We start from the raw sequence: 8,862 nt of genomic DNA, 5'->3' as shown, positions 1-8,862 counted from the left end.
TAGGCACTTTTAACAAATGGCTAGCCACTTTTACATTTTACGCAATTAAGTCATTTTTTTTTCAAATTAAGCACACAAATGATAAAATTTCCACACGAAACTTTCACAGATATCAATTCACATATTATAAGCACAAAAAATAATATTAAAATATTTTTCTAACTCAGATTCGTGGTACCGAAACCACCGTTCTAATTAGGGTCTAAATCGGGCTGTTACAATTTCTTTTCAAGTCATTATCATTTCATCTCATAATTCTCATACCATGTCAGGAGTTTTATGTCCCTTGAATCGTTGAAATTTCTATGGATGTTCAAGTAGTACACTCGAGGTGTATGGTTCCATAATCTGTCAATTCTTATTCGATGGTACCCATTAGGGCATTTAATCAAGGAACACACTCTCGAGCCACATATCGTATAACAAGATTACCAGTCCGAGCTAAATCCTTTATATAACGTATGCTCATAAGAGCTCAATTAAGATTACTAGTCCAGGCTAAATCCTAATCGTAACGTATACTCGAAAGGTATTATATCAGGATCACCCGTATGAGCTAAATCTTTTCTATAACAAGGTCAATAGGATTACTCGTCCGAGCTAAATCCTGTCCGCAACAAATGCAAGACCTTATTCATTTTAGGAAAGCACATATAATCATCGGAATCTAATATTCAATCAGGACTTAACCATTTTTCACCATTTCAAACATGTATTAAATTTTTCATTATAACATTCAAATAATGTACATCAATATAAGTCACATTCCATACAAACACAACATTCAATTAAATATATTTACAAGCTCGATTAAGTTACAAGAACTTACCTCGACACTTGTCGGCGTATAAAATCTACTAATTCAAAAACATTTTCTTTTCTTCGGTCTAACCTCAAATTTTTGTTGTCTAGATCTATATAAATAGCTTTAATCATCAATTTCAAATTTTTTTATATTTATTTGGGCTCAATTTACGTTCTAGGCAAAATTACCATTTTGCCCCTAACTTTTCCAAAATTTCAAATTTGTCCCTAGGCTCCAAAAATAAATTTTGTGGAATTTACCCCTTTTCCAAGCCTAACCAAACCTCCATTACAAAATTTACAGCACATGTGTTCATAAAAATTTAGAATTTTTCATCAAATTTCACAACTTTACATTTTAGTCCCTAAATCATGTTTTCATCAAAAATCACTTTGTAAAAGTTGTTTATCTATTAACAACCTTTCATTTTCTACCATAAATTTCTAATTTTCAGCAAATTCATCTATGAACCATTTTCCATACTTTGATAACCTTTCAAATTAATCTCCCAAATAGATAGATTAAACTATCCTAGTTTCAAAAATATCAAAATTACTAAAAACGAGACTAGGAAACTTACCCAATTAAGCCTTGAAAGTTTCTTCTCTCTCTCCTAGGGTTTCCATATAATTTTAGGGTTGAAGATGAAAAAAATAAGATGATATTTCTTTTTATCATCTTTTAATTAATTAAATTATTTCAATTCCAATTTAGTCCCTACTCTTTTCTAATTTTTCCATGGATGAGTCACTAAAAATCTACATACTTTTCTTTAAGGGTCTAATTACCATATAAGGACCTCTAGTTTTGAATTCTATAGTTATTTAATCCTTATAGCTACTAGAATTCAACTTTCACATTTTATGCAATTTAGTCATTCTCGTAATTAAACACTTAATCGATAAAATTTTCGTATCAAAATTTTCACACGATATGTATATCATAATACGGACCATAAAATAAAATAAAAATAAACTTTATTTTCGTATAAGATTTGTGGTCCCGAAACCACTATTCTGATTTCACTGAAAAATGAGATTTACAACTCTCCCCCATTTAGGGATTTTCATCCTCGAAAATCTTACCAGTAAAAAGATTTGGATATTGCTTCCTCATAGTATCCTCCGACTCTCAGGTAGCTTCTTCAATACCATGTCGTTGCCAAAGAACTTTTACTAAAGCTACCTTTTTATTTCTTAACTCTTTTGTTTCCCGGGCTAAAATTTTGATCGGTTCTTCACTATATGTCATATCAGGCTGAATCTCTACCTCTGTTGGAGAAATAACATGTGAAGAATCGGATCAGTACCATCTTAGCATAGACACATGAAAAACATTATCAATCCAATAAAGTTTTGGTGGTAAAGCTAATAGATATACAACCGATCTAATTCTTTCAGTAATCTCATATGGTCCAAAGAACCGTGGACTCTGTAAACCATTCAGACATCATTTGGAAGAAGGCTTCTTTAGTCTCTCCTCCCAGCCCTCAGACATGGGCCTACTACTACTTAAAGCTGCTCTATGAACGGAGGCTTGCGCATTAGTTTCAAGTTCATCCGAATCGGCTCGATTGGATGACATTTTATCTATATGAAAACATAGTTGAATTTGAGTCCAGAGTTATCACACTATCACAGGTTATATAATGGCAAGTATTTCTAGACTCCATACATGCTATGTTCAATCTGAGAACCGACTAAATCATAGATCTGATACCACTAAATGTAACACCCCTAACCCATATCCATCACCGAATTAAGGTTACCGAGCATTACCGTACAATAAAAAACATATAAACTTAACTTCATTCAATAACATAAACAAATCATAAACCAGTAAGCCCTCGAGGCCTTAAAAATACCTTAGAAGCTGTTTGGGACCAATTTAAAATCATTTGAAAAGTCTAAGAAGAAGTCACAAAATTTTGGAAACAGGGGTCACACGGCCATGTGGTGAGGCCGTGTATCCTTCGAACTAGGGACACACGACCGTGTCCCAGCTGGTGTCCTCACCCGTTTAACTCTCCGAGTTAGGTTACACGGCCGTGTCATATGCCCATATGGCAGGCCGTATGTTAGGCCGTGTAACTCACTGAATTGTAATCTAAGGAAATCATCAAATGACACACGATTGTGTCACTAGGCCGTATGTCTCACACGATTAAGTCACAAACCCATGTCTCAAGCCATGTGGACCCAAATTTACCTAAAATCAAGCTATTTCAAAATCATTTCATGCATAAACATTTAGGCCAATAATGCACACTTTCAAAGCACCAAAACCTCACCTAAACACTCACATATATATATATGTCATTTCCAATACTCTAATTCAACTAACCAATATGCCATTTAAAGGCACTACAAATGCATTAAACAACACTGTTCTAAACATGTCAATTTTAGCACATTTCAATCATCAAATACTAGTTCAAAACTTTCCAAAACATGCCACAAACTTGACCATTGTTGTGACAGCCCAAAGTTGACCCTAGTCGGGAAGTGGTTTCGGGACCGCTAAACCGAGTCACCGAAATGTTTGAATGTGATACTTATTGTCTAGAATATGTAATTATGAATGTGTGAAAATTTCAAGCTTCGATTTGGTTGATTGCATGTGAATTTAGTCAATAGGACTTATGTGAGAAAATTCTAAAATGTAATAGGTCAATGTGTGAGGACCTATTAGTGCATGTGGACAAAGGGGGGACTTGCATGTCAAATTCCCCCCTACTAGTAGTGGCTGGCCATGACAAGCATGGTAGACCAAGTTTGATGGCCAAGACATGTCATAGACATGTCTTGTTGGTGCATCATGGGTGGAAAAAAATAAAATAATGGGCATGGAGATTAAATAATGAAAAGGAGTATGGTGAATACAAAAAAAAAAGAAAAATGTGTGTAGTTGTTTGTTTCCCCCCCCCATTGCCGTGAGCTAAAGAAAAGAAAGGAGAGAATTTTTGTTCATCCTTTTCTCATCTTCATACTTGCCGAAACTAGAAAGAAAAACAAAGAAAAAAAAATTACTCATCCTTTGGTTCATCCTTGGCCAAAAATTTTAAGGAGGAAAGAAGAAGAAAGGTGAAGAGATTCGGCCATGCATGTAGCTAGGCTAAGGTATGTTGATGATGTTCCATGAGATGCATGCATGTTTTAGTTGTTAGCTTGAGTTCTACCTAGCCCATGGTCTAAATCTTGCTATGTGATGGAAATGACATTTGACCATGGATGCATCATTCTTGGTTGATGTTTGATTTGGTGGTGATGAGGCAAGAGGATGAGTTAAAATTCGGCCTAGGTAGAGGTTGTGTTAATGCCATTGCATGCTAAATATGAAGTTTGTTAATGATGCATGTGATGATGACTTGATGATTCTTGAACCTCCTTGTTAGCATTTTTGTGTGAGCACATATGTGCATTGGTTGCTAAATGGAGAAGAATCGGCTAGCAAGTTGTGTGCTAAGGCCGAATGTAACTTTGCATGTTAATGAGCAATGCATGTGTTGAAATCGACCCCAAAAATAGACATGCATATTCGGCCAAGGGGGAAAAATTAGCTAATATGTTGTGTTGATGCATGATTTCACATGTATGTGACTTTAATGTCTAATGTATAAATATGGGCTAAGTGCTTCGTGTTCATCTTTTTGATGCCTAAATGATGAAATCAATTTATTTGTTTAATTAAGCTCAAGAGCAAAGGGGAAATAAATCCGATAAAGGGAAGGAAAAAGTGGTCGAATAGTTAGCGGAATCGTTCGACAACACCCGAGGTAAGTTCTTGAGTAAGAGAGCTTAAATTACGATGGGATTAAATCATGTTTTAAGCAAATGAAAATCATGCTCTATGTGTGGCTATTGAGCCGAATGTGCAAGGATGATATGTGCCTTGTGTTTGAGTTTTGCAAATGAAAATGAAATACGAATGTGCCATGAATTATTGTTAGATGTGCATGATTAATTGAATGCTGTCCGGGCTAAGTCCCGAAGGCTTTGCGCTAAGTGACTATATCCGGACTAAGATCCGAAGGCATTTGTGCGAGTTATTAATTCCGGGTTAAGTCCCGAAGGCCTTTGTGTGAGGTACTAATTCTGGGTTAAGTCCCGAAGGCATTCGTGCGAGTTTTAAAATCCGGGTTAAGTCCCGAAGGCATTGTATGAGTTACTATAACCGGGCTATGTCCCGAAGGCACTTGAACGAGGAGCTATATCCGGTTAAATTCCGAAGGTACGTGATTTTGGTAATGAATGAGCTTGCTGTAAAATTCCAGCTAATACTCGAAAAACATCCCAATATTGGGATATGTTACGTATGTGTTGAATTTAATCGAGCCCTTACAAATAAATATTCGCTCAGTTGATGAACGAGCTACCGGCCTTCGGCTAAGTTGGTCTTTTGTGTATGTACATAAGGGTTAACGTTGTGAAGTAAGTTTGATATCGGAAAAATTGTGTATTATGAAATATTCCGTTTAGCTAAATGTGTGCTATGCTTTCGTTATGCTGGAATTTCTTGCTCAAAACTTACTAAGCATAAATTGCTTACTTCGTTCCATTGCTCCTCTGTTTTATAGATTTTTGGTTCTCCAGCTATCGGACTCGGGATCTTGAAGTCGAAGTCGCCCACACTATCAAAGGCTCTTATGGGTACTCTTTTGGTTGAATTTTGATATGGCATGTATAGGACGACCCATTGTTGTTTCTCGAGTACTTTATGTGATGTATAAGTTTTGGATAGCCATGTGAAAATGGCTTATATGTGTTTAAGTATAATGTTATAATCATTTAGTGTAGATATGCTTGACAAGGATTGGCCACGGGGATGGTTAATCACTTTCATAAATTGTGCTATGTATGCAAAAAGGGCTAGTTGAACCATGAAATAGGTAAAGCCTACCTTAAAGGTAGATGCTGACAGCAGCAGTGACGTAGATTTGGAAAATCACTAAAAATAGTAGGAATGGAATTAAATAGAGAATAAATTATGTAAACAAACCTTGAAGAATCTACTTTCATAGGAAAGTAACGAAACAATCATATGGACAGTATGTTAAGAGATATTTAGGTTCTCGTGAGACAGGGCCAGAACGGGTTCTGGATTCCTTGTTCCGATTTTGGAAATTGATTATAAATTAACCAGAGATAATTAGGAGTCATACCATATATGTATAGATTCCTCTCTGAGTGTAGTTTCTATAGAAATAAACAGCATCAGTATTGGAGCCCTGTACAAGGAGATATCCAAGTCGTAATGCGCAAAGGTCAGGGTAGTCGATTCCTGTAACATGGGAGACTTTAACTAATAAACTGTACTAATTGGCCTGACCAAAAATTCTAGAAAAAAATATGTAGATGGGCATATGAGTCTAGTTTTGGGGAAAAGTCACGAAACTGATTTTCGAGTTGCGAAGCTCAAGATATGATTTTTAAAGCGACTAGTACACAGATTGGGCAGTGTCTGGAAATTTTTCAAAGTTTGTTAACACCTCGTGTTCGACTCCGGTGTCGGACTCGGGTTCGGGGTGTTACATTTTATTGGTATCAGAGCTACGGTTTAGTCGATTCTAGGACTACCGTAATGTGTTGGGTCTAGCTATACATGCCATTTTATGTGATTACTTGATAGTGTGGTGATTTCTGACAATTGTAAATGTGTTTATAGTAATGGATCCCGATCGTGACCGAGAGGTAGCTGATGATCTTGAGAGTGTAGCGCCTGCTCCCGCACAAGGGACAGTGCCGGCAGACTCTCAACCTAATGCTAGTAATCCGAATGATGAAGCTAGACAAGCATTCTATAGCGTGATGAATGATTGGTTCAACCAATACATTCGAACTAATATGGCTGTTCCACAACCTCCATTCCCGACAAATACTACCCCCGCACCTACAATACCACCGGTAACTGACCAAATAAGGTCAAATAAGCCCCCAGTTGACAGAATCCGAAAACATGGGGCTACTGAATTTAAGGCTATGGATAGCGATGATGCCGAGCAAGCTGAATTTTGGCTGGACAACACTATCCGGGTACTCGATGAGCTATCTTGTACACCCGATGAATGCCTAAAGTGTGCTATCTCCTTGCTACGTGATTCTGCCTACTATTGGTGGAGTACTCTGCTTCTGTTGTGCCCCGAGAGCAAGTAACTTGGGAGTTTTTCCAAACTGAGTTTCGGAAAAAGTATATCAGTCAGAGGTTTGTTGATCAAAAACGGAAGGAATTTCTTGAGCTTAAGCAAGGCTCCATGTCGGTTACTGATTACGAGCGAAAATTTGTTAGACTTAGCAAAAACGCTCGGGAATGTGTTTCGTCCGAAGCTATTAGGTGTAAACGCTTCGAGGATGGGCTGAATGAAGATATAAAAATGTTCGTTGGCGTTCTTGAAATACGGGAGTTCGTGGTACTTGTTGAACGAGCTTGTAAAGCCGAAGAGCTTAGAAAAGAAAAGCAAAGAGTTGATGAGGAAACTGGAGAGTTTCGTAAAAGATCCTCGGGAAGGTCTCTTCAACAGACATCGAAGAGATTTCGGGATGATGCGGGCCAGTTTAGAGGCACTTCAGTCGCCAGTGTTGGGAATGAACGTCGAGACAGAACGAAATGCCGATATTGCGGTAAATGGCATTCGGGGAGTTGTAGATTCCCTGACCGCTCCTGTTATAAATGCGGATCAGTTGACCACTTCATTAAAGATTGCCCGAGGTTGTCGGGACAGAATGTAAATCAGAGTGGGAGACCGGGTGCTACCACTGCTCGGGGTAGACCATCTGGAAATGCGAGCAATACTGGTGGTGGTCAGAGAGGATCTAGAGATGATATAACCAGATCCGAAGCTCGTGCGCCTGCTAGAGCTTATGCTATATGTGCCCGCGAGGATGCTTCTTCGCCTGATGTTATTACCGGTACATTCACTCTCTTTGATACTAATGTAATTGCTTTGATTGACCCCGGTTCTGCTCATTCTTACATATGTGAAACCTTAGCATCCAGTAAGACTTTACCTATTGAGTCTACTGAGTTCGTAATTCAGGTGTCAAATCCCTTGGGTTGTTACGTGCTTGTTGACAAAGTGTGTAAGAAATGTCCCCTGGAAATTCGAGGTTCCTGTTTTCCGGCAGACTTGATGCTTTTGCCGTTTGATGAATTTGATGTTATCCTTGGTTTGGATTGGTTGACCGCGCATGATGCGATTGTGAATTGCAAGAGCAAGACTATTGATTTGAGGTGCGCAAATAACGAAGTAGTCCGAATTGAGTCTGCGGACTTGGAGGGATGCCAGCTGTAATATTGCAATGTTGGCACAGAAATATGTAAGAAAAGGGTGCGAAGCATACCTTGCGTATGTACTTGATGACAAAGAATTAGAAAAGAAACCCGAATCTGTGCCGGTGGTTTGTGAATACCCGGATGTTTTTCCGGAAGAATTACCGGGTTTACCACCTGTTCGGGAGGTAGAGTTTGGTATTGAGCTTGTACCTGGGACTACGCCGATTTCGATAGCTCCGTATCGTATGGCACCAACCGAGTTAAAGGAGTTGAAAGCTCAGTTGCAAGAACTGACGGATAGAGGTTTCGCTCGACTAAGTTTCTCACCTTGGGGTGCACCAGTATTGTTCGTGAAAAAGAAGGACGGAACCATGAGGTTGTGCATTGACTATCGTCAGCTGAATAAAGTGACGATAAAGAACAAATATCCGTTGCCGCGCATCGATGATTTGTTCGACCAACTGGAGGGAGCCTCAGTGTTCTCAAAAATAGATTTGAGATCGGGCTATTATCAGTTGCGAATTCGAGATTCAGATATTCCCAAAACTGCCTTCAGAACGAGATATGGTCACTACGAATTCTTAGTGATGCCGTTTGGGCTCACTAATGCCCCTGCGGTATTTATGGATTTGATGAATCGGATCTTCAGACCGTATTTGGATCGGTTCGTAGTTGTGATCATTGATGACATTTTGGTCTGTTCAAGAGATGAGACCGAACATGCTGAGCATCTGAGGCTAGTGCTGCAAATTTTGCGGGATAAGCAGTTATATGCTAAGTTCAGTAAG

Source organism: Gossypium hirsutum, chromosome A03 (genome assembly GCF_007990345.1).
Source record: "Gossypium hirsutum isolate 1008001.06 chromosome A03, Gossypium_hirsutum_v2.1, whole genome shotgun sequence".
NCBI lineage: Eukaryota > Viridiplantae > Streptophyta > Magnoliopsida > Malvales > Malvaceae > Gossypium > Gossypium hirsutum.
This window is presented reverse-complemented; position numbering follows the sequence as displayed.